Source organism: Onychostruthus taczanowskii, unplaced genomic scaffold (assembly GCF_017590055.1).
Source record: "Onychostruthus taczanowskii isolate IOZ18803 unplaced genomic scaffold, ASM1759005v1 scaffold199, whole genome shotgun sequence".
Classification (NCBI taxonomy): Eukaryota; Metazoa; Chordata; class Aves; order Passeriformes; family Passeridae; genus Onychostruthus; species Onychostruthus taczanowskii.
In genome coordinates this window covers 92,242-117,113 of record NW_024499228.1, presented here as the reverse complement: position 1 = coordinate 117,113, position 24,872 = coordinate 92,242, and the positions used below count along the sequence as shown (strand labels likewise).

At 38.2% G+C, this 24,872-nt stretch overlaps 1 protein-coding gene across 4 annotated transcripts in view; it reads left to right on the top strand.

The window, feature by feature from the left end:
* The window catches only part of DISP1 (dispatched RND transporter family member 1), an 87,984-nt gene that overhangs the window by 2,836 nt on the left and 60,276 nt on the right, over positions 1 to 24,872 (top strand). The window contains exon 2 of one of the 4 annotated variants that reach the window (XM_041402407.1): positions 18,208 to 18,307. The exons of the other annotated variants lie outside the window; for them this stretch is intronic. The gene's annotated coding sequence lies outside the window, so the exon portion shown is untranslated. The remainder of the gene's footprint in view (positions 1 to 18,207; positions 18,308 to 24,872) is intronic. 4 annotated transcript variants of the gene reach the window in all.

Below are 24,872 nucleotides of genomic sequence, written 5' to 3'. Positions count from 1 at the left end.
AAACTTTGGAAGAGCAAAGGTAAAAACAACATGTGAAAACACTTAGTTCTCAAAATGTTACCCTTTCCCATGAGGAGGCTTTTGGAATGGCTTTCACAGTAATGTTTTTCATATGTTGACCATAGATTTATTTGGGCAGTAAGCATGACTTTTTCTCTCAGCCTTTAACAGAGATGATTGACTGGCTTTGATAGAGGGATAGAATTACTTTCAAACTTTGAAATGCATAATAAGCACCTCAGGTAATTAATAAGCCTACATCTATCTCTCTTTAAAGTGATCAGTGGCATTAATTTGGTTTGGTAACCATGGCTATTTTCTTGTTCAGCAGCCATATGATATTTCTGAGTTTAGTGTGATTTCCCGTAGGTGGTTTTTACAGAGTCAGCTGGGCTTTGGTGTGAAGTGCAGCAAAAATTAAATACTATGGGAAGGTGTGAAAATGTTCTTATATTTAAAAAAAAAAAAAAAAGGTTGCTTTATATTTGGGGTAAGAGTAGATTGTAACCTGTAAGTCACACATTCATGGAGACTGTTATGTGAAAGCAGTACAAATTTGTAACTGCTGCTTGTTTGACATGGAAGTTTTTTAATGCAAATAATGATCAACAGATCAGTGTTCAGTTGTAAACAAAATACTTTTTAGCTTTTCTGTAAAAAGGAAACCCCTCTTTCAGTATCATACCCTTTTAATGGGTTTTCTTCTTGAGGTGTGATACATTAATGCTGTTGTTAAATGTGTCATGACATTAACAGAACAGCCACAGGAAATTTCCATCTGAGTTCTGATTTTTTGAGGCCTGCAGTAATGAAAAAAGTGTGAATGTTATCTGTCACATGAGAAGTGGCTGAGGGAACTGGGGTTGTTTAGTCTGGAGAAAAGAAGGCCCAGGACCTTACTTCTTTTTACAACCACCTGAAAGGCGGTTGTTGACAGGTGGGAGTTGGTCCTTTCTCCCAGGTACCAAGTGATAGCACAAGAAGAAACAGCCTCAGGTTGCTCCAGAGGAGGTTTTGATTGGATATTAGGAAAAATGTCTTCATTAAAAGGTGGGTCAAGCATTGAAACAGGCTGCCCAGGGAAGTGATGGAGTCCCCATCCCTAGAAGTGTTCAAAAAACAGGCAGATGTGGTGCTTACAGATAGGATTTAGTGGTGGACTTGGAAGTGTTTGTTTAACGGTTGAACTTGATCTTAGAGGTCTTTTCCAACCATAATGATTCTAAGATGGGAAATCAAGATCTTCTGAGAAACTTTTTGGGCATCAAGGAGCATAGTCCAGCTGAGCTGGTGAAAACTAGGATAACAGAGGAGTCTGGTTGGGAAGTTCAGAGCTGTTTCTGAAGCAGTTTTATAAAGGTGAAAAATCCTGGGTTTTTTTAAGCTGCCCTTTCCTCTATGCTTATAAATAGCAGCTTAAATTTCTCTGTGGGAGATTCTTCAGCATGCAATATTAACAGAAATAAATCTGTCTGGGAGAGTTGTGGGAAGGGGAACCAGTGTCAGATGGTGATCTTGCAAGGAGATCTGGAAGTGGAAGCATTCAAGTAAGTGGAGTGGGGCAAAGAAAAGCAGCAAAAGTATTGTTGGGAAATGGAATGGGGCAAAGCCAGGGATCACAGAAGGCTAAAGGTTTTTGATAGTGTTGTAGATTAGTGTAGACCTTGCAAGCATAAAGTTTTCTCATTAGTAAAGGTGGAATTGAGGAGAGACAGAGAAAGAAACTGTGTGGTATATAGGCAGGAAAGTGCCATTTAAAATTAAGTAGAAATACATCTGAAAGGCACTAGAGAAAGAATTGGTGAGTGTAAGGTGTGTGTTCTTGGAGCGTGTGGAAGGAAATGACAATAGGGGCATGTGGCACGCATTCCTATGAGCGGGGAGAACCTCAGTGCTGAGGTGGGGAAGCAGAGGTCTTTGTGATATGGAGACAGCTTAACACTTGCAGCCCCAGATGAGAGAAGCTGTATGGTAATCTAGGGGCATGTTATGTCGCCATGATATTTTTATGAAAAATCATTTTGCCAGGATTTTCTCCTGAGAAGCTGAGGAGCCTCAGGAAAGAAATGTAAACAACAACTATCTGCTGCTGTGGAATGCAACAGGTGCAGCTTCAGTTGGTGCATGTGGATTGTCTTCACTTGATGACCAATCACAGCCACCTGTGCCAGGGCTGTGAGCAGTCACAAGATTTTGTTATTCATTCCTTGCTTTTTCTTTCTAGCCTTCTGGTGGCTCTTTTCTCTCTATTCTTTTAGTATAGTTTTAGTATAGCATTTTAATATAACATAATATAATATCATAATATAATAAATCAGCCTTCTGAAATATGGAGTCAAGATTCTCCTCTCTTCCCTCGTCCTGGCACCCTCAAATATCACTGTAATGTTAGTGTGCCATGCTGGGTGTTCTCAGTGATGCAGAGCCCAAGTTTTGCTCACAGTATGCACAGCTTATAGAAGCTGTGAAAGAAACATTCTTTCTGCCCTCTGTGTTCTTTTTCCTCCCCCCATCTTTGTCCTCTATGTGAGACAGGAAAAACTCGCTTTCTGGTGGGTTTGTACAGTCAACATATGACTGGAAATAAGATCAACTTTCTGCATTCAAGTTTCTGAAGAAAGGTCTTGCTGTGTATCTTTATGTATAGCATTGTTGTTTTTGTAGAAACAGACAAATACAGCATGTTAAGAACATTCTTGTGCTGTCTATAGTACAACATAACTCTTGTGTTATGTAACACAAATTAATAAAAATGACTAATTAAGCCATAACTAATAGCAGATGGAAACTGGTTTAGTCTTGTGTAGTATCTCCTTCTTAATGAACTTCACATGCAGATGAAATGGGAGGGAGACAGGCTTTAATAATGGAAAATGTTTGCCTTGTCATCTGAAAACACTTGTGCTCCTGGGTGAAGCTTGTCTGCTCAGCAGTACTCCTTTCTTGTGCAGAGCCAGAATGTTTAGAAATTAAATTTGTTATTCCTGGATACTACAGCTTTAATTCTTATCTTTCCTCTATATGTAACCAGGGTTGGTCAGGGGCTGTAAACAACCTTGTTTTAGACTTCCTGGTATTTCCCTGTGCAATTGCCATCCTTGCATGTGAGAAGATGTGCCTGCTGGAGTTGAACTAGGGAGTCAATTTCAAAGGCACTAAGGTATATTGCCACAGCTAATAGTGGGCTTGTGCCTTGGTTTTTAAGAGTATCCTGTTTGCTGTTTACTGAGTGTTTGGAGAGAGTCTCAAGGAGAACTGTTTCAGGTTTCAAAGTTTTAAGTACGGCATCATCTTCCTGTGACTTGTACACGTCTGGTCAGTGAATATGCTTGAAAAATATTTTAGATCTAAAGTGACTGACTTAAGAAATTGTTTCTTTGAATACATCTCTCTTTAAGGCTTCTTTTCCAATACCTGACTTATTTGTAACATAATTTTTGTTTTAACTTAGAGAAGATTCATTTGCCGATGAGCTGCCTTTTGTGAAGTGTTTGTGATTAAGTATTTATAGACAGGATGGAGCATTGGTAGTGAGAGTTGAGAAGATGTATTTTGTAAACACAAAATCCATTCTACCTGGAATGTGAGTGGAATGGTACAGCTCAGATTACACTTGTGCTTCGGGGTAGTGTTGGAATTAAAACTGGAGTTTTTGGAGCTTGTTTGTTGGTTTTTTTGCAAAGCCTCATTTGTGGTCTTCTGAGTTTTGCACTTTCTTACTACTTGTAAGATCTAGAGGGTGCTTAATACTTACGAGCTTGGACTGAAAGTGCTTTTAGATGCGAACTTAAAAGACTTCCTTAGGAATTTTCTCCCTATTGTGTTTACTGAAAGTAGTTGCTGTGCTCAGCAATACAGCTGATAGGATCCATTTCTAATGGTAAAAGTATTTAATATTGAAACACCCCTCTTGGACAGCAGTTCTTGAAGTTGCATCAAAACTGGGTGATGTGGAGATACCTTTGTGGGGGAGGAAGGAAGAGGGGATTTTGAGAACTAGGTAATTAGAGATTGCTGTGGTTATGATGTTTTGGGCTTAGAAAATTACAGAGTGCTATGCCACATCCTTTGAATATGCAAGTAAGTTAAAATATTGTCTTTAATACATATGCCGTTCTAAATAATTATATAAAGGTGAAGGGAATTTTTGCCTTTTGGAATAAACTTTACCCTAGTCTTAAACATATGTTCTCACTTATTGTTGACAGCTTCTTTGGTGCTATAAAAAACTACAGTAGGTATTGCCAGAATTCAGTAACTTAATCTTAACCCTTTGAAGTTAAGTCCTGTGAAATATATGTCATGATGATAGCTTTATAAAAACATAATGGAATTAAAACCAAAATCCATTATTAAAGCTAGAAGTAAGATCATTAAGATAGTTTAGAACTCACTTCTGTGGCAGTGAAGTCTAAGATCCTGAATGGTCCTGGACACTTTCTGGGCCTGAATTAGGCATCAGGTATTTTCAGTGACAGTGAAACTTTACAAACTTTGGGTACAAACAAGATTTGCTTTAAGGGTTTTGCGAATGTCATTGTGTAATAATGTTTATACACGAAGACAGCTGAAGAAAGTAGTTGTGGTTGACTGTGAGCTGCAACTGCGGGATTTTTGCATTACTGCTTAGCTGTTGCATCAGCAAACTGCTTTTCTTTGCTGTCAAGGAAAGCCAGTTTGATTGGCTACAAAGTACTGAGTATTGTGGCAACTTGTTCCGTGTTAAAAAATGGTAGAGATGGCATTAGTGGGAAAACAATTACTTGCTTTGTAAGTAGTGCTGTTGAGTTATGACTAAGTGCATTGATTTGCCTGGCCAACATAAACTCCAGATAAATTTCTTTTTTTTTCATGGCCTTTCCATAAGAGGGTCACATGGTGGTTTGTTATTTCCCTGTACATGGTTGAATTTTACAAACCAAACTGCTTTTTGGGGAAATTGAAAGGGGTTTTAATACTTTTTTTAATAGATTTTGATCACTGATGTGTGATGTTGAATGGATTGGGGATGGCTTGTCCCTCTTAGCTTTTGTTACTTTGTGAAGCTATTTAACTTCTCTTCCGTGGCTTTACTAATTGCATACACAATAAAGAAGTTACTGACTTCCAAAAAGATAAGATTTTCTATTTTTGTTTTTACTATCTAGGCAGGAGAAATTGCATCTGTTTGCTTGTGCCAAACATGATTTTGTTTTTTCTTAAATTGGCATCTTATCTTCAAACCCCCAAAGGCAATTTGAATATGCTGTTTAGAGTTCTTAGCTGATTTTAGAACTTAGGATGCTAAATCTGTAGAACCTAGAAGTTGAAGGCTGCTAAAACTGTAAAACCCACAAACAGAAGCCATAATAACAGGATCACGAGACTCTGAGACGAATTCTTAATATTGAGTGCTCTCTCTTATCTACTGTTCCTCTCATCATTGCCCTGTCTGGTTCAGGGAAGGCTTTGGTGGTCAGTGCCTTAGTGTGAAAGGTGTATTAGGTTAACATTTAGTCAGCTGATAATAATGGGTCTGAATGATAGCTCAACACAGTTGTACTACTTCACTCTTCGAGACATCACACCAGCCCTTCTGTCAGCCCTGTTAAGAAGGTGTTCTGTGGTATCTTGTTTTTCTTTTCTGGAAATTTGTGTTCATGTTTCTTATAAATGAAAAATAGCCAATTTTAATACAAATATTAAAAAAAAATTATTTCGTGACCGTAATACAGTCTGGACAGCCACCAACCAAATCGGACAGCGCACCACCCGGAAGGTGATGCGGGTGAGCGTGAGAAATGGCCTCGCTAGCACCAAATCCACCCCGTCCACCCTGGCTGCTTCGAGGCAGCAGTTCTTAAACAGTTTATTTCGCCCGCAGCAGGATGTCTTTGTTTCTTTCTGAGTTCTTCATATTCAAGTTGGTTTCTTTCTCTGGCTCGGGCTGCACAAAGCCTCCGTCTGGGAATAGAATAATAGGCTTCCCCGATTCCCGGAACCTTGCATTCAGATGGAAGGTGTTGATGGCCCTGGTCATCTCAGATAGGCATCTCATCTGGCCCATCATCCCTTGGGCGACACTGCGTGTAGGTTCTTGTGAATGCCCATCTCCTGTGCTTGATACACCTTTTATTCCCATGAATTACTACCCATATCTATAACAATGTTTGTGTTGTGAATTTTCCCTATTGTACTACAGCTTTGAGCAGAATGACTGAAGGGAGTAGAAAACAGAAATGCAGCAGGTGAAAAGTTTGAATAAAGTAAATATTTTGGTAGTTATGAATTGGAAGTGGTAATTACATGCCACATTGGATGTGGCATGTAATAAGCCATGGGCCAAAACAAGCACTTGTGGCTATTCCATGGAGAAGGGCAGGTGCTTTGTTCCACTGCTTAAATTCTCTTCTCAGAGTTACCTCTTTCCAGTGAATTCAGGCATGTACAGACAGCTTCCTGAGAAGCTGTCTATAATTAACAATATCAAGTAGTTTTAGTTGTAGATGTGGCTGCTGTGTGCTCCGGTGATGTGGTCATCCTTTGTCCTTGTAAGGTCCTGGCTGGAGGCTACACAGAATGAGCTCAAGGCATGGTGGGATGTGCACCAGCATGGCTGGTACAGCTCAACCAGGACAGGAGGCAAGAGACCTCAGTTAGCACCAAGGAGGTGTTTGGTGGTCTGTGAGATCATTTACATTTGCAACGTAAGACTTTGTTTTCCCAGTTTACCAAACTGGACTGTTGTTAACTTGAATGTGAAATGCTGCTGGGTATTTATAAATCAGGGTGCAGACAACTAATAGAAGACCTGAGTGGTGAAAATATTCTAAAAAATAAATTGGTTGCAACCTTTTTTTGACAAAGGTTTGAATGAACTTTCTTCCCAGGAAAACATTTAAAAATTTTAGACTGTATGTTTAGTGTACTTTTTTCAGATATATCTTTATTACTGGATAAGCTGTAGTTATACCTGACACCAAAAACAGAAGCACAGGAATTTTTCTTGTATAAGGAAGATGATGAAGAGCACTTACAAAAGGGGTAATTTGGAAAGCAGGTGAAACTTAAAGGATAATTTGGTTCACCTGCTTCCTGATCACAGCATGATTATCAGTTTCCATGCAGACAGATAAAATTCTTTAATTCTTTTGGCTGGGGAGGCAAGCCAGGCCTGGCACCTGTATCTAAGTGGGTCAGGTAGAAAAGAAGCATGGGAGTTCTGAAGTACACTTGCAAAAACATTGCAATAAGTGTGAGCTATTGGATGAGTTTTTCAAGTAATAAGTACAAAAAACATTAAATAAACGTTCGAGTGGATTTTCTCAAATCAAAATTCACAACCAGTCAAATTTCCTTTTATGGCATGGTATCCAGTCTTTTTTGGGAGGAGCAAATGTGTTCTGAGTTTAGTTAGTTATTCTAATGGCTTTTTCTGTATTATAAGCAAGGATATTTCTCTAAATATCACAAAGTTGGTGAAAAGCCTTAAATAGTTTCATGGATCACTGTCAGACCAGAGGATATGGAGACTGAATGCTCTCTGCAGGATTCTGTCACTAATTTTGACTTAAGTGAAACATTAAGGCTGTGCAGTATTAGCAGCAGACAATATCAAGCTTTGAATTGCTGTGAGTGTGTTGGAAAATGTGGATAGGGTTCAGAGACTTGAGGACAGAGAAGAAGCGGTCTGGGAGGGAGAAAACCATGCCTTTTGGATGAGGACAGGATTCAAGATCCTCCGTTTATCATCTTTGTACAAGAAGACTGTGGAGGAGTAGAATGAGTTTTGTGCAGAGTTCTGGGGATGATGCAATTGAGAAGCCAGACATGATTCTGTTAACACAGCTGCTGCAAATAGCTTGGATGTACTGTGACATGTATGCAGGATGAGTTTCTACAAAGCACATAATAGTCTTTCATGCCAGGCTTAAGCATTTCACCCTAGGAAAAGCATGATTACAAGACAGTGTAGAGGAAAGTAAAGAATGAAGTCTTGAAAATGTAATTATTTTATTCCCAGAAAGATTGAGAAGTGTTTTCCTTACAGAAAGGAAGACTACAGAGGGAAGGAAGAGTTTTCTTCAGGTGAGGTATAAACATGGTGAGCATTTTTCAGTTTAGTCTCTCTGACAACAGAACCACTGGTAACGTGCTTAAACTGCAACAGAGAGAGTGGAAATGGACACTAGAAAAGAACTGTAACCCACTGAAACAGATTGCTTGGAAAGACTGTGGTATTGCCATTTTTAGAGTGCCTCATAAGGCACAGATTAACTGTGTCTAGACCATATTTTTCTCCCTCAGTCCTGAGAGGCAGGATTAGTTGATTTATTGAGCTGCTTTCTAACCATGAGAGTATTAGAAAATCCTAGAAGGGTTTCTAGAAAGCAGGGACATTCGAATTAAAAAGGTATCACAGTGGTTCATAGCACTGGGCCCATGTTAATCACCTTCTCATTTTGTGATAATAGGTCTTGCTGTCAAAATTGCGCCTCTGTACTCCCTCATTTCCACTCCCTGTTCTTCAAAGAAAGTAATAGTGCATTGGGGGAGAGGGGGGAATATTTGTATAAATCTTCTGTTTCACTTCCGTTTCACATCTGTAAATATCTTCCAGTTGATAGACCGAGTGTAAACTGATGGCTACCAACTTCCAGAATCATCTTTCTTCCCTAGCTGTATGTAAAATTGCTTTGGGGATGAGGGAGAAATTAGACTTTTTACACCTCATGGTAAGTTTGATATCAGATTCTAAGATTTTCAACTGCTTAGTTCATTCCTCTGAGTCAGAATTAAGATTTAAAATAAACCATTCTCTCATTAGCAGATAGCCGCCTTTATCTTGCATGCCTTTTTTTTCCAAATCTGGCAATTAAAATGCATGAATAAGAGGCAGTGTACTCTGATAGCAGGAACTGGGGCCTGGGAGACAGAACTGTCAGCATCTTAATCTTAGACATGTTGAATTATGATTTGCTGAAGGGCATGTTTAATCCCTGGCCTTGTTTTCCACACACAGAATGTAACGCTGCAAGGATTAATTTTTGTCTGTAGCTGCAGAGTTAAAACTCTCAAACTTGTCTTCCTACGTTAAAAGTTAGTATGTAAGCCCAAGGTTTTCATTCATGAATTCCTAAGTTGTGTTTGAATTCTTCTGCTACAGTATCCTCAGGTTAAAGAACAATAATTTAAAATTCTGATAGGTTAAAAATATCTAACCTTGTGGTAATTTCCTTAGTTTTTAATATATGGAAAATAACAATTTTTTTTTTTTCTTCCTTTCCATTTTTGGTACCCTGCTATTGTTGAAGACAGCTCCTTTCTCAAAGACTTCAGATGTATGGTGTAGTTTTTTACTTAATTCATTATTTATAAGGATACAGAAAGATTGAAGAATTAAAATTTTACTGGAATCCCAGTCCTGTTATTTTCTAAGGAAGGAGGCTGCATTGGTATAAGCTGGTTTGCCTTGGAGCATTGATACAGCAATACAGCCAAAGGATTTGTTTTTTTAATTTAAGTTCCTTTAGAGGCTGAGTGCAATGCTATATGGTGTCATTCTGGTTCAACAGACCGGCAGTGTTGAAGAGTGAGAGGGTGTGTGGGGTCTTTAGGGCAATGAAATACCTTTTCCAAGGCTGGTAGCATCAGGTTGAAATCCCTGCCGCCTTCTTCCTGCAGGTGCTTGTTTTAAATTAGGTCTGCACAGACATTTAAATTTATTATTATGGTGTCACCCTATAGAGTTAATAGTTCTTTCAGTGAAATCTTTGTAAAAGAGCTGGCATAATTTTTTAAAAGGTTATGTTGAATTCTCATTTCCTCAGCAAGTTGCATGGATATGTCAGGTTCTTAATGTTTTTTTACAGAGGAATGAGGTAGAGAAGGTTTATGGTAGCTATTTCCAAATGCATGTTCTGCTTTCAAGTGATGCAGTTCTCATTGGATCTAACTGGCCAGTGAATGTGAATTCTACTGTCTGCTTAGAGAATTAAGTTCACTTTGAAAAGAGTGAACAAGAGATGTTCATGTGTATATCCTTACTTTGCATTAGCTTGTCAGTTGTTCAGGTTGCTTTATTCCCTCTGCAGCAAAAAGACCCTGCTGATTTTGTGTGCCCTGTGTTGTGTGTTGGAGTCCTGCCAGTCAGCACTGAAGTAGGGAGACAATGCACACACCTGGAACTAAGGAATTGCTGCTGCAAAATGTGCTGCATCTCATGCACTTGCACAAAGCAAAGAGGTCCTAGACCTGCTGTGATTGGGAAAAGGGGATGGTGATTTTTTTCTGGCTAAGAACTGACATAACAAGGAAATCAAGCCATAAAACTCCTGCATGCATAGACGAAATGCCCATGAGAGAGCATTTGTATGTTGTATTACATAATACAACATTTGAAATATGTTTCTGGTCTGTTCTCTGCCTTTCAAGTCATCTGCTTTGCTCCTTTGTAGCTGCACTCTTACTTTTCTCTCCTTCCAAAATAAAGCCCACAAAGATAAATATGTTTATGTAACCTCTCAAATCTTGATTCAGAAATACAAACTGATGACTTTGGAGCCCATGCAAATGACCTGCACAGCACTAGACTCTGCTGTCAAGTAACCACTAAAAAAATATGCAATTAAACCAGAAGTCAAACTTTAACTTGTTCCTTTCCCAGGTCACACTGGAAGAGATGTAGGCAGGCATGTTTGAAAGCTGAGGAAAACTGAACCCTGTGTCACAGTGAAGGTGTTACTAAGTGCTGCTCATGTCTCACTGTAAGCTGTGCAGCCCTTAAGGATGAGACAAACAACTGCTGCAGGATACTTGTTTCAATTTTGGGTCACATAGCCAAGAGTAGCAAAAAGTTAAGAGGCAACATAATGGAAAAGAATGAAAAGGTGAATATCCTGTTCTAGAAAGTGAAGGATGAGAGAGAAAGACCTGTTAAAGAAGCAGCTGCTAAAAATGGATGACCACTCTTAGTGGAGAAAAAGAATTAGCAGCAGCTTTCTTGGTAAAATTGGTCCTTGTATACGTTCTGTGATGAATTTAGTTGTGAAAGTCCACAGCCACAATGACTCTGTTCCCTTCCACTTTGTAATCAAAGGTGGTTACTTGAGTGGGAGAGCATGCCTGGGCATGGTCAGCCTGTGCCAGTCAGTTCCCTGACTGACTCCACTGTCAACCTTTTAGAGTTACCTCACATGTAAAGTTTATTACAAGTATTTTGAGAAAAGTGTGATAGTCTTATGCCTTGTGTGTTCCAAAACCTTGAAATGTATCTACAAAGAAGTGTCTTGTGTGTTTTTAAAAGTGCAAATGAAATACTCTCAGTGTGCTAATTTTAGTGCAGAAAGTCTGAATTTCCAGATGAAGGTGACAAGATGTTCTCTGGGTTTAGTATCCATAGCAATAGCCAGAGGTGCCTTTGTGAAGTGACAGGTACAGAGATAGCTGTGTTTGAAATTGTTTGTGTTTCATAGAAGAGCTCTTTCATTGCTTTTATAGATGTAGTGCAAAATATCTTTAGTGGTTCCTGTAAGCTAAATACCAGCCCCATTAAACATCTGCATTTTCCATTCAGATTGCGCAATGTGGAGTCTGTACTTTCTGCACCTCTTTAGAGATACAGTTTCATTGGGTCCTTCCCTGTAGCCAAACATTCAGTCAGGAGTGTATGCCAGGGAGGGAACCCTTGCAGAGCAGTGAGACAAGCTGTAGTCTAGTTTTTTTTCACAAGTTCAGCCTCTTTGGGAAGAAAGTGGGCATGGATCTGAAGACATATCCAGGACTAAATGAAGTTGTGAGAATCTTTACTGAAATTGCCAAGAAGTGGATTTCTAGCTTCACGTTGTGAAGCCTGATGTGGTACTGGCACCACGTGCTGCTCTAATATAGCCCATATCCCACAAATGTACAAACTTAACAGGATGCTAAAACATGACAGTGCTTGGGGATGAATGTCTTTTGCAGTCCATGCTTATTTCATTTTATTAGGTGTTGTCTTAACAATACAAATCTGTCTCTTCTGCTGATAATCACCAGTGACCAAATGCTCTTGGGTTAGAATGCTTTTATGGCAGTTCAAGCCTAATTTCCAAGTAGATTTTTAGGTAAAAAGCCACTATGTTTTTGTTTTGTGTGTTGGGGTTTTTTTTTTTTTTTCAATCATCCCATATGTTGATTTTGCTTACCTGGAGATTGTGCTGTACATAGAAAGGCCAGTTGGCCCTAATGATAGGGAAGAAAACCCAAACTGCTGTGTACATCTGTTCAAATATCTCAGTTTTCATCAATCCTCGTGGCCTGACCCAACATCCAGCTTCCAAAGCTGCCACTACCAACCATCAAGATCCTAATATTCACAGAGTAATCTCTATTAAATGCTTTGTGGTTGACCCTTACTTTGGTAACCTCTTACACTGTGAGAAAATGCCCAGATGCAGAATGTTTGGGTTAAAAAAAAGATACTTTAATTTTTTTTTTCTCTTATTCTAAAAGGGGTGACTGCTCCCACGACTGTGTCAGTGTGAAGGAAGCTGAGCAGCCACCTGGTTCTTAAGCTCTCCTTGCTTCCATATTGCTCTTCTGTAACGGGTCATGTGATATGGGTTATGTTTTGAACTGAATTAGATGAGGCTTTAAAGTGAGAATGCTCAATATATAACAAGTGTAAAGTTCTGTTTTGTAGTATTCACATGCCCTCTGAACAGAGAGAAGCTGTGAGACAAGCAGAGAAGAAGGAAAAACATAATTCTTATCTCATTTGCTGTACCAAAGTAGAATGCAATATGGAAATTGTTTACCTAAAGTGAGGATGTTTTGTTCCCTTGGCCTATGAAGGCCAAGAGTGTGTCTGTGTTGGGACTGTCTGCTGACAGTCACAGAACAGACAGGGGTGCAGACAGTGCAGTTCTGTGCAGTTGTGAGCAAGAGTTGAGTGCAAGGCAGATTCAGTTTAGATGCAATGTATATAGTATAGAATAATAAAGTAATTATTTAGCCTTCTGACGATGGAGTCAGATGCCTCTTTTTCTCTCCCCTTCGTTGGGAGTTGTTTTTGATTTACAATACTGTTTTGCTGGAAAATATTTAGTATTTATCTATTTTTTCCTCAAGGTGTTTTCACATAAAAGATCCCCTGTCATATGTAAGAATTGAAGCTTATTCTGTGAGCCATAAAAATAAATCTTAATATTCTGAATTAACAAGACTTAATTTTTCAGTATTGCTGTTTCTTTGTAATCTGCTTTTGGTGTAATTATTTCCCTTTGAGAGAGGAATGATTGTATATTACTGCTTAAAAGAGTCATATTTGAGAAGTTTGTCCCAAACCATAGGTTAGGTTTTAAAAGTTCCCTTTGTATGCAGCTGCGATGTGGGAGTCTCATGAGAGTTTGTGATTTGCACTTCTATGCTGCTTTGTGCAAACAGTACTTGATAGCAGGAATTTAGCTCCAACTGTGTTCTTACAGGAATTTGTTTTTCTTGATCATTGGGGTATTGCTTTTTTGATCCACATGCTCTATATTAATCTTCTGTGCTGAATGCCTGAGAGAAATTGTGATAGGCAGGTATGGTCAGTTTAATAAATGAAGGCATTGTTGTATCTATTTGAAACGTCACATGAGGACCTCTTCACTGGCTGGGGCTGTGACTGTACTGTAAGGCTGCCAGGGTCCAAGAATATTCATGCGGAGAAGTGTTATTTTTGAAGGTTCTTGAAGGGTGTGGTTGAATTCATACTTCCCTTATCCATGTAAGAAAAATACCTATATAAACAGTATGCTGTGATTCTTTCTCAAAGTAGCAAAGAGCAGGTATGTGGATTTACAAAATAAAGGAATAAAAAATTATTCTCAGCTGTTTTTGCATTCTCATTTAAATAGCTGAACTATTTGATCTTGTTTCCTGTTGCTTTTAGTGATAATTTAGCTGAAACTTTGAGAAAAGATTCTTTGCTTGTGGTGCTCTTGATGTGATGTCCATCATGTATAAAGTCATGACTAGGTCAGAGACCTAAGGCCTTGGAAGACTATTATGTTGCACTGGGTTTTTTATTTTAAAAACATAAGTGTATTAATTTTAAGTATTCATTTATTTGTCATATCATTCCTTTCGCTTCCTTTTGGGATTAACAGGAAAGCAATTATCAGCTTAGTACCAGCATTCTGTATTCTAATTTCTGGGGAAAAAACCTCCTAAATGGAGAAAGCAAGTGAATTACTGTAAGCATGTGATTTTTTTAAACTCTGAATTAGGCAAATAAAAAGTCTTTTCAATGTCTTGCAGTGCTAGAAAGAAGGATTTTTACACAGGGAGAGTTCTGCATAATTTTGAAAGCATGGCAAGAATACCAGTGTTCATAAGTAAAATGCACTTTCAAATATAGTGGCAATGTACTTAAAGTGGGTGTTATCAAGTTTACTTACTTGCTCATCAGTTATCTATAACCTTTACTTTCTTGCTATACATCACACATTTTGCAGAATAAAAAAAAATTGATGATTTGAGATTCATTCATTTAAAATTTATTTTTGGATTAGCATTTGTGCACTTGGTGTCACTTCTTGAGCAGGCTTTTTGCTCTGTTTTCTGTTTCTGGCTAAATAGGACGGATGTGCATGTTAGGGATGTGTACTGGGAAGCCTTTGTTAGGGATTCCTTAGGTCTGTAAAACTCTGGAAGTGCACGGGCAGCCTGCTCACTCTGCTGGCCTAGAAGCAGTTGTTGTACAGAGGCACTGGCATTCCTGCAGACAGAAACTCTAATGGTAGTGAAGGAAGTCTGTGAAGTGCAAGTTAACATTACTGGAGTGTTGTATGTGTTATAATGACTCATAGTTAGCAAAAGACCGTGGCTTGCCTCAATCCTGCATAGCTGCTGTTACACTTCTATTTGTTTTCCCTGATATTTTAGACTTTTTAGCAGCTGTCATTAATTGTGCGGTTGAACAGTGTGAGAGCTAATTGGAAACAGGTGGTGCGTGCTCCAAGTATCTTGAGATACAAATGATGGTCAATAGTGTTGTTACTGAAATGTAGATATTTGTGCCAGCTTGTGTTGGTTTTGCTTCAGCAGACTTTTTCTATTCTTTGCTGTGGAGAAGTACGTACAAAGCATTCAAAAATGAATTTAGGTATAAAATGTTGCTGAAACATCAATTTATTTTATGTTGCTAAGACTGTACAAAACCAGCATAGAATTTGCTGGCTTTATGGTAGAAGGTGCGGATTAAAGCAGCAGCAGAATGTCACGACTCTCAGCTGAAAGACAGCTTTGTATGGAGCATTTAATTTAGCATGCTGCAGTTCCCACCCTGAATATTCCCATGTCCAGTGAATGTGGCGTGTATATAACTGGGAGATACACTTGCATAGCACAGTGATATCTTTCACAAGCAGGCACTTTGGAAAGGCTCAAACTTCAGGCAGGATCTGGTATTTTGTACCTTACTTAATTTGCAATAGTCTATCCTGTAGCACAACATTAGTTTTGGATCTTAAATCTGTTTGCAAATTGAGCCTTGTAAAGTTACAGCTAAAAGTGCATAGTTTTGAGTGTGCTGTAATTGAAGACTTTAGAGAAGAAGAAAATTGAGGCGATTAATTTGGCCTCCTTGATTGAATCTGTCTGTGGCTGAAAGTCTTATTAAACCTTTAAAAATATGATCCTGTATCTCTGTACAATGTTGTACTGTACAATGTTGTGCTGTTCAGTCAAGTAAATGAGGGTTGATTCATAGCTTTCTTTTAAGCAAAGTCCCTAGACCATTAAGCTGGTTAAAATAAATGTAGACATTTGGTTTTCATTAGTGCTGTACCTGAAACAAAAACATTTTAATGACTGATCCCAGGGTGTTTTGACGTTTGTGGAACGTTGCTAGGAAGGTATTTAAACAGTAGTATCAGTTGCAAGTTGGCCATAAGCCAGGGTTTCAAAGCAAGATGTTGGGTTTCCAGAGTGTTACAAAACAGGAAAACCTTGAGAGGGGAGAAGTACTGGAAGGTAGTTACAATAAAATTTGCGCTGGTGAAATGAAATTTTCTGCTAAAAGGAGACAGTGACAGTGTTCATGCTGTACTACAGTTTGCTGCTTTGTTAAAGAGATGTTTCAGTAAACGTGATTTTGAGCTTTAATACTTACATTACAAAGAATTAACTTTGCCCAAGAAATAACATGCATTTTCAGGTGGGCTTTTGGTATCTTAAACTTACCCAAAATGAGATCCTGCTTCTAAGGGAAATAACTTAATGTATTTGCTTACAAGATCTAATTTAAAAAGTACTTTTTGGGAAAATATTTTGGTTGGTCTTGAAAAATGATGGCAGTGAAACTGGACAAACATTAGCATGTGGTCTTGGTCTTGGACAAATAAAATAATCTATAGCTTTGCATTTGTGGGAGAAGCTGGAGATTGTTAAAGTGTTCTAAGATGAAGATTGCTTAGTCTGTATCACTTTGTGGTCACGATAATGTCTCGGGCAAATCTGCAGAAGTTATTAGAATGTTCTGGGTGATCAGGGGTCAGTCCGGGAGGCAGGGACTGGATATCAATAGCTTCATCGTGGCCACACTGCATTCTTGTGGGTACTGCGTGGCTTGGGTACCAAAAGTACTGTTTAGCGGATTAGTGTTAGGTTTTGGTGTTTCTGTTTTATTTTTTGTCCTCATGGTTGATTTGGGCCTAAGTAGCAATTAGAAAGAGTTCAGATTACTTCATTTAGAATATTAGAAATGGGAGCTATTTGAGCTAGGGAAAACCAGCACTTCTAGCAAAAAACTCCAGAACTTCTCAGATGGAATTACAGAAGTTTCATCTGAACATGTTTGAATTATGATGAGTTCTTTTGCATAGTTACAACCTTAGTGATTTAGCTATAGTTGACAAAAACCAAGTGTTCCTACAAAAATCACTCTGTGTTAAGCAAGAAGGAGAGATCTGAGAGTTTCATCCCAGTTTTCCATTTGGTATGTTTATACTCCACTTTATATATTCACCTTCCAGGTATAGTGTATGTAGAGATTCTGCATATCATGAAGGTTTTATTTGAATGCCTGAATTAAAGATTTTTACGAATGCCAAATAATGAATAGTTAAAGGCAGTTTGCCTTTCCTCTTCTCCAATATTCTGTCTACAGGATATTTCTTTGGTGGTTTCACTGTTGCGATGTCCTAGCTGAATTGTCCCATCTCCTAAAGCTTGTGTATTTACACCTTCATGTTCTGCAAATAGAAATAAAGGAACATATGCAGATGAATGTTTATTTTGGTTCCTTTAGCTATAGGTTAGAAATATATTCACATTAAAGTTGTTTTTGCTAGGCCATGTAATAGTCATCTGACCACAAGATCATAATAGAGATAAAAAATTTTGCTGAAGATACCTTGCCTCAGCTGAAGATTTTGGTAGTACCAGTGCTGAGGACTCCCCATGTGTGGAGACACGAGGCCTGACTCCATTTCAGAAGGCTGATTTATTATCTTATGATATTATATTATATTAAAATACTACATTAAAACTATACTAAAAGAACAGAGAGGAAAAGATCATCAGAAGGCTTGAAAGAACAAGAGTAGAATAGAATGCATAACAAAATCTTGTGACTGCTCACAGCCTTGGCACAGGTGGCTGTGATTGGTCATCAAGTGAAAACAATCCACATGGACCAATGGAAGATGCACCTGTTGCACTCCACAGCAACAGATAGTTATTGTTTACATTCCTTTCCTGGGGCTCCTCAGTTTCCCAGGAGGGAAAAATCCTAGGAAAGGATTTTTCATAAAATATCATAACTACATACCAGTTTTGTGTTGTTCTACACCTGAAAAGGAACAATTTGTCATAATTCAGTTTAAGAAAGATAACTTCTTTTTGTGGTCATAAAATGCTAGAAGCTCATCTATAATTACACTGTTCTTTGAAACCAGTTCAGTCAGTTTTCCTTATACCTTCCCCCATTCTAACAGTCATTAGAGGTTCTAAAAAAATATTACTTTCAAATCTAATTTTAGAACTTAATTTCTTGAGAATATTTAGTTGAGATTTACTACTGTTTGGTAGCACCACAGTCTTGGTGTACTGAAAGGAAATACTAACTTGGTGCTAGTACTAACATGAAGAGAATCATCTGATCTAGCCTAAGGCATTAAAAACCTTATTAGAAAGGGAAGAACTGTTCAGTACCATTTCACTGTACCGTTTATTCACTACTTTTTTTTTATATTGTGGTAGTTTTAGGAGAGATGAGATGGAGATGGCAGAAGACTGAATAACTGTGAGAAGGCAGGAAGAAGCGAAATCCTTGTTTGTACAAGCCCTGTCAGAGTGCTGGGTATGTATAGGGACAATGATGTTTTTTCAAAGTGTGGAGGAACAGAATAAGCAGGAGGAGAATGCACCATTATTAAGCTGCAGAAAAGGCAGGTTGAGGAAGAGCATGGAATCTTACTGTCTCAGCGGGTGTGAAGTTATTTGAGCCAGAGGCATGAAAAGCTTAACACATTAAACAGCAGATATTCACCTCTCTTCTAATAGTCCTTCTGTTGGCATTAATAGTATGAGCAGCTAAAAGTTCCTGACAACCATAAAAATTTGCAGTGCACTAAACTTTGCTGTATTCCAAGGATAGCATCATGTGGCTGGGAATTTTAAAGGCTGATTGATTTTAAAGACATTATGGTGCCCAATTTAGATTTTTGTTGAATGTTCCCTTGTCAGGAGCAGACAACGTGCTTTGCTTCTGTTGTATTTCTCTCCACTTCTAGGCTGCAACTGGGAGCAATATTCTTTCTAATGAGACTCCTGAGCATGAAGCTGCAGTAAGAGCAGCAACATCTGCCTGTAATAAGGCTTTGCTCTCTTTCCTTCTTTGTTATTTCCATATGTCAAATGCCCAGTGGCTTCATGCAGCTGAATCTTGCTCAAAGCACGTCAGTTATGGGGAAGAAAATGAAGGTGCTGTGTGTAAACCCAGGAGCTGCAGGCAGCTAAGGGGGAAACAATGTAAGGTGGGAATATAAGTTGCAAGGTCACGAATGTGTGAGGCTCTTAAGTCTTTGAGACTATGAGGACAGAGTTTCCCCAGTTCTGATTAACTTCTCTGTGTGGTTATTCTCCATATAACTTTTAGTAAGTACAACACACTCCTTTGCAAGGGAAATAACTTCTCTAAGTTCAGTGTCTTTTGATATGGATGGGCTTTTTTCCCCCTCTACACCTGGGAGAGTCAGAATGACAGGAGTGTTGTTTTACTAGGGGGAATTAGGATGGAGGGTAGATGGAAATTCTGTGATTGGGAACTGGTTTCTTGATGCTGATGGAGAAGAAAAGCAGGGACTTGGGGAAAGATGCTGTAGTACTGACAACAATGTTTACTTGGAGACAAGGACCTGAGGAATCAGTCAAGAACAATGATGAAGAGGTCTTGGGTGGCAGTTGCATTAAAGGTAAATTTTTACAAATACAGTAATTGACTTTTAAATAAGAACATGTCTAATGAGCCATTGTTATCTCTAAAGAACTGGAAACAGCAAAGTTGAATGTATGTGTTTTGAAAGGCAATTAAGTAACTGAGGATTCTTTTTACTGAATCTTTTTGTTATTTTCATTGTTCTGCTTGTAATTATCGTTATATTTGATTTGACTCTGTTAAAAAGCAGGTAAAACAAATTATTTAAAATATAGTGCAGATATAAGTGCAGCCTGCTGCAGAAGTGCAGACCTAATGGATGTGGGATGGAAGCTGGGCACAGGCTGTGGAGGGTGGGGTCCTGCAGCAAGGGAGGGTGTGCCACTAAAATGACATCAATGCTTCACTTAAACATCGACCCTGAGAGTGAAAGCAAAACAATTTCTCTGTGATTCATGGAATTGTTGACTTGGTGGGGTTTTTTCCTTTGGTTTACCTCATTGCTTGGGTAAGTAATGAAGGTGGCTGTAGGAATACTTACTTGAAATCTGGAATTAACCCTTTCATTTGATGAAAAAAGTACTTTGTCTGGGTGAAGATACTGGCATGGTTTCTCTGTAGAAGTGGAAAATTTATAAAGTTTTTAGGTGACAGAACTGGGAGTGAAAGTTGCAAATAAAACTTGCATGTGTATGCTTTTCTCTTCCCATGTTCACATTACCCATTCAACACCTCTAAAGGACCAGTGGCTGAAAATATTTACCTTCTACTTGTCCAAGCAGAACGGCACCTATATAATAACACCTAAATATTAGAGAGATACGTGTGTTCATGTAAGCCTTGACAGTTTTAGTCATTTAATTGCGATGTAGTTATATGACAGGAAAAGCAGCATCCAGCATTAACTACTTCTACAAATTTATTTGCTTTGTAGAAATGCAAAAATTGCAGTTCTTTGTTTATAAGAGGCATAGTTTGTTTGTAGATCAGACAGTTTGGTTGCATGGTGCAGAACTGATGATGCAGAGATAGGACCTCTGCCATGTCTGAAACCTACCTTAAAAATGTCATAGACTCCAAAAGTGAAACATTATTTAAACAGTATTTTAAAAAAATCATAGTTATGGACTTGCAGCTTAAATAACTCCTAGGGAAAGCGTTCGCTATAGAGTTGTCCATTTTGTGGTAATCACACTTTTATCTGAAGAATCAGATATTTTGTTGGTTTTGAGGCTTATAAAGTTCTTACTTTGTGGACTGATTCAGCACAATCATTCCTATATTTTGATCACAGAAATGTAAATACCTACAATTGTTTACACTGCAGTGGGTAGTATTATAGCTGCTTTCCATGAGAGACGTGATTTCATGAGCTGCAGAAAGCAGGAACGCCTTTTCTATTCCATAAACACATATGCTTCAGTATTGGTAATGGTTTCTCCTAACCTGATAAATATTGGAGAGAACTGTGTTATTTTGGTATTGATTTAAATGTCATTTCTCCTCCTAAAGGTGCCTGCCTGTCTAAAAACATTCAAATGAAAGTAACCTGTCTTTAAAATCCTCAAGAAAAGAGACTTCTGACTCACTTTTCTCCAGCAAGGAGATTCTTAGTTCTTTTTCTTGTTGAGTGTTTACTTTCAGTGGCCCACTACTGCCACTGATGACTTTCAAGATTCCAGAGGCAAAATTTTAACATGATTGACCTGAGACATTAAGCAGAGATTAGAGTTTCTTAAGCATTCTTGGTTCATGGAAAGTAGAGTAAATCAGCAGACTGTGAAATAGCAATCGGTCTGCCTTGAAGTTTTAAGCTAGGAGTGGGAGTGCTGGAATGACAGATTTCTGCCTCCTTCCTAACTTTTACTTTTTGAGACTTTGCACTGCACATTTTCAAAGAAAGGTCATGAGTAGGAGTACAGTCCCCTGCTATTCCTGAGTGCTCAGAGTCTTCTCAGAGAGTGAGTGGGGTGATAAACTGCTTTCCCTCTTTCCATTGCCTCATCCTTCCACCTCCTTGTTTTTCCAGTATAAGCCAGTGTTGCAGACACTACTTTTTTTCATTCTCCTACAGTGACCCGATGGGCCAATTGCATGTTTTAATGTTTTCGTACAAAAAGCCTAATTCTTGTTAGTGCTGTGCTGTAAAATAAAAGTGTGCACTTTGTGTTTCTGCTTAGTTTAGCGATTACAGGAGGAAGTGGTGTTTGTGTTTGTATTTTCATTTCTCAGAGCTGGATGAGTATCTGTGCAGAGCTCATTTCAGGAGATGAAGGGGGAATGACAAACTACTTCACTACTTGCATCTACTTTCTATCCCATCCAGCTCTGCTGCAGTCCATAAGAACAGGTTGTGCCTAGGGAATGGAGCAGTTTCTCAGATGTATTTTAGCTCTGTGAGTTTAGTGGCAACAGCTGCTTCCATCTGTGTCCATGTGCAGGAAGAGATGTTCAGCTGAACAGGCAGCTTGCCTTTTTATTGTGGTGTGTATAATGCTCACATATGGTCTCAGTTTGCAAAGCTGCAGAATATGACAGATTTTTTTTATAAAGCTCATTGAGCAAAATATGACTAAGAGTGTGTATGTTTATATTTTAAAAACAAACAAACAGCTTCAAAAAACCACCCTTTATCTAATAGTGGTAATTTGAAGCTATGACCTGTTTGATCATCTATCCAAATGAATTTCTGTTATAAAAGGAAGATACATTATTTTTTCTTTCTGTATGCCACGCTAAAAGTGAAATGCTGTTTTCTGTCAAGATCTCCAGAGAGGGAGCCAGGGCTTTTGGCCTGTATTCCCAGTTCTGACAGTGTACCTAGACTCTATTTGCAACTGGCTGATGTCATCACAGGCAAAGTTTCAGTTCATTGAGCCTTTGCACCTCAGTCTACAAAATATTTTTTTATGCAAATATATGTTTGGGCATTGGGATATATAGGAACTGTGGATTTAGTTATTAAAAAAAAAAAAAAGAAAAAAAAAGAAACCAAACCAGTAAACTGAGAAGTAGAAATTCTATTTTAGGATAAAGACAAGTGAATTTTCACTTTTCCTTCTAAAAAAATCTGGATATTGTGTAGCACATAGAAGTCTTTTTTTGCTTAAACAGTGGATAGTTGCCCTCCTACTTGTGTTAGCTATTGTTTTGCAACATCAGCTAACTTGGAGCCCAGCAGCCAAGTCTTTCCTCAAATACTGTGATTAAACACTTCTTTTACTTGTGCTTGCAGACAGAGGGGAAAGAATGGTGTAATTCTGCATTAGACAGATTAATATACTGACAGTTTAGCTTTTGTGAAGAGGATCTGTGACTTGGAAAGCTTCACACTTGTGAGTTCCAACAGGACAAGCTGAGGTGTGATGCTGCCTTTGGTCAGCAAGAGGGAAGACAAACTGGATCTTCAGTCCCCTGCAGTGTACACAGAAGGGTGAATAAGCATGGCATAACTAAAGTTTAAAAGAACTCTAATTATGTTAAAGTATTAAAGTTCTGGTGTTTCCAAAGAAGCTTTTGATACAGGTGTAAGTAATGTTAGCTGAAAAAATGAAAAGCAGACCTGCTCAGATATTCTCTTAGTCTGTTCTTATGTTTTCTGTAGAGTACAGGGTTTTTTTTTTTAATTTCATGTTTTATTCAAATGTTATTAGAAGTACTGGCTCCTTTTCTGCAGTACTGTGTGTTTCAGTGATCAGTATAGACATGTCCCACTTTGAAGTGGTTTATATCTAATTACTTTGTTGAAATTCCAAGCAGAGCTGCACTTAAAAATTTACACTGAGATTCCCTTGTGAGGCTGATCGGTTCAGACTGTTTACTTTCAATCCAGGTACAACTGCTGTTTCACTCTAAGAAAAATTTGATTTCTTAGAAAAATTATGTAGAAAGTGTGAAGTGAGTGGCAAGGTATTCTGATAATGAGAAACTTTCTTCTGATCTTTCTCATAATTATCCTTTACAGACATGTAATTTTCCTAAATGAGCACAAATACTTTGTACTAGTTTGTTTTCCAGGTCAAATAAAGAATAGATAAACATGAGATCATATTCCTGATGTTAATCAGGTATTAAGAGTATTAGAAATCTGCCATCAGTTGCACACAAATATTTACCTTTTGATTGTTTCAATTACACAGATTTGATTACATTTTGGGTTTTGAGTAAGGTACTTTGTATTCATGTAGTAGGCAAGATTAGCAAGATACTTCAGCCAAAGAATTGCATTTCCTTGGAAGGCTAATTCATGTGGCTTTCCACACCCAGGAGAGTCAAGGCATTATAGAGGCCTTGACTGGAACATCCTTGGGAGTCTTCTGCCCCAGTGATAATCTATGAGGGATGCTGAAATAATGTCAGGTCATTTTTGAAGGCAAGTCTGTCCCCTTCCCATCACTCCTGATGTTTCCACCAAGTAAAGCTTTTTACTATCAGTTCTGAAATCAAGTCATTTGTTCAATTTGCATGAGCAGTCAAAAAGTTGTCTGATAACTTTTTTTTATGAATGCTGCCTGAAGCTGAGTATCAACTAGCGTGCTAGAGATCTTCCTCTCCTACTTCTAGTATCTAAGCTTTATAGTTATTTTCTGAACCATTTCACGTGCATATATGTAGTGCTTTGTTGTGGAGATTCTCAGTTCAGTCGAAGAGAATTCTCCCAGGCTTCAGGCCTGGGAAACTTAGAGGAGGAATGAAAACAATTTCTATCTCTCTTTCTGTTCATGTTGTTTATTAATATGTATCTTCAGAGTGTGCTATTCATAGTTCGCTAATAGTTTTTACTTTGAAAGGTTTTTACTTTGACAGCGATCAGATTTCACTTTAGCAATCCTGGTTATAAAAGGACGCTACCTCTTAATAAAGGATCTCTCTCTTTCACCTTCTGAATCACAGAGTCATTTCATCTGTCCCTGACTCAACAGCGTCACTTTGGTATCTTTGTGGGTTCTCAATCCTTGTTTTCAGGTTAAGGCATTTAAAATTGTCTTTGTTTTTAATAGCTTTATAAATACTTAAATAGACACTTGTTGATAATTGTTTTGTCAAAACAATTATGGAGTGTACACTCAAATATGGAGTGTAGATGTCTGCTTTCACTACGTTTTTTCAGACTTGAAAATTTTTGCTTGAAGATAGAATAGATGAAATAATAAATCCATATCAGTTACTTTGTGGAGAGAATGAGATTGTGATGATAATTCCTATTAATCTTGTTGTCTAGAACTTGCATCTTGGTCTAAAAGTTCCAAGATAACATAGTTCTGACAAGAAGTCATCATCCAGAAAATGCACAAATTAGATTTTAATAGTGTCAGACAAACCAAAACAGGGTGTCACTGGTGAAGCAGCGCGAAAGGGGGGGAAAAAAAAGTAATTGTTAACCTTTTTGACAAAAGGGTCTGCACGGTAAGTTTTAGGGAATTGTACAGATATTGGGTTGGTAGTCATTGGGCTCCCTGTGTAATGGCAGGATGAAACTTTGCCTATT